General features: G+C 36.8%; 1 non-coding gene across 1 annotated transcript; it reads left to right on the forward strand.

The window, feature by feature from the left end:
- The first annotated feature begins 668 nt into the window (after positions 1-668).
- On the forward strand, positions 669-772 carry LOC138379368 (small nucleolar RNA U13). The gene has a single exon (XR_011232131.1). It is a non-coding gene; the product is annotated as a small nucleolar RNA U13 (small nucleolar RNA).
- Positions 773-2,071: the final 1,299 nt, after the last annotated feature.

Below are 2,071 nucleotides of genomic sequence, written 5' to 3' on the forward strand. Positions count from 1 at the left end.
TTCAGGGTGGATCCAGTGACTCATGCCTATAATCCCAGCAATTTGGGAGACCAAGGCAGGTGGATCACTTGAGGCCGGGAATTTGAGATTAGCCTGGGCAACATAGCAAGATCCCACCTCTACAAAAAACAAAAATAGACTTTCAAGCAACTCAAAGATTTCTTTTCTTTTTTTTTTTTTTTTCAAGATAGGGTCTATCTCTGTTGCCCAGACTGGAATGCAATGGTGCAATTATAGCTCACTGTAATCTCAAACTCCTGGACTCAAGCCTCAAGCAGTCCTCCTACCTGAGCCTCCCAAAGTGCTGGGATTACAGGTGTGAGTCACTGTGCCTGGTATCAAAGATTTAAAAGAGAAAGAAATTATAGATTTTATTTAAATAAGAAATATTTTGAACTGAATAACAAAAATTCTAAGTATCAAATCTTATGGGATTTTCCCACTAACAAAATTAAACAGATGTTACTATTTTGCCTTATTTGCTGTATATCTTTATTAATATTTCAATGTTTTATTTGTAAGAAATAAAATGTTGCATATATATCCCTTCACCATCTCTTCCATCCCTAAAGTAACTACTATCCTAAAACTGGTGTGTACCTTTCCCATATATGATTTTCACTTTTATCACAAATAAATGTGCTCATGAACAACAAATAATTTTGTAGATACTTTTGTACTTCATAAGCATGATGACTGGGTTTTCACATGCATGTGTGAGATGTGCCTCCCTCAAACCTTGTTACAATGTCAGCACCTTACCCATCTGACATGAAAAAAAAAAAAAAAAGAAAGAAAAAGAATTCTGAAATACCAAATTTCTTCTTTTTTTTTTTTTTTTTTTTTTTTTTTGAGACAGAGTCTCACTGTGGTGCCCGGGCTAGAGTGAGGAGTGAGTGCCATGGCGTCAGCCTAGCTCACAGCAACCTCAAACTCCTGGGCTCAAGCGATCCTTCTGCCTCAGCCTCCCAAGTAGCTGGGACTACAGGCATTTGCCACCATGCCCGGCTAATTTTTCTATACATATTTTAGCTGTCCATATAATTTCTTTCTATTTTTAGTAGAGACGGGGTCTCGCTCTTGCTCAGGCTGGTCTCGAACTCCTGAGCTCAAACAATCCGCCTGCCTCAGCCTCCCAGAGTGCTAGGATTACAGGCGTGAGCCACTGCGCCCGGCCTAATACCAAATTTCTTAACGTGTGGGAAATACCAGTGCTTACAGCAAGTTTTTTAGCCTTAAATGTTATAGACCAACCACATAAAATTGCTGATATTTGATCATTATTTACCTATTGAAAAGGCAAAATTATATAGCCCAGCCTAATAGAGAGAGAAAGAAGAAAGGCTGATAATTAATGAATTAAGCACCCACCTCAAGAAATTATAAAGAGAACAACAAACAAAAACTAATGTGTAGAAGAAAGAAAACCAAAGCAAATAGAAAGAAATAGCATAGAAACCACATATAAAATAGAGAAAATCAACAAAGCCAAAAGTTTTTATTTTAAAAGATTAACAAAATTAGCAAATGTTGGTGAGATTATTCAAGGGAAAAAAGAGAGATAGACAAGACAAATTAACCAAGACAAGATCAGAAATGAAAAGAGGACTTCATGCATATGTTAAAACCATTTTAAAAATAAATAAATAAATAAATAAGACAGGAACTACCAAAACTGACCCAAGAAGAAATGGAAAATCTGAACAAACCAATAACAAGTAAAGAGATTGAATCAATAATCAAAAACCTTCTAACAAAAAAAAAGCCCAAATATACTGCCAAACATTTAAAGAAAAATTGATATCAATCCTTCTCAAATCCTTCCAAAAAACAACAAAAGGAACACTTCCTAACTTATCCTATGGAGCCAGTATTCCCTGAAACTGCAGCCAAAGACATTGATGCAGGGAGTGTTCCAATGAAGGGAGGAAAGCCTCCAGAACTTGCCAAATGAGTTCTTGGCTTGCACAGGAAAGAATTCAAGTGCAAGCCAACTAGTGACAGGAAAGTTAATTGAGACAGAGACAAACAACAGATCCTACCCCACAGACTGAGTAGGGGTCCTCCCCCA

The sequence above is a fragment of the Eulemur rufifrons genome, chromosome 30 (genome assembly GCF_041146395.1).
Source record: "Eulemur rufifrons isolate Redbay chromosome 30, OSU_ERuf_1, whole genome shotgun sequence".
NCBI lineage: Eukaryota > Metazoa > Chordata > Mammalia > Primates > Lemuridae > Eulemur > Eulemur rufifrons.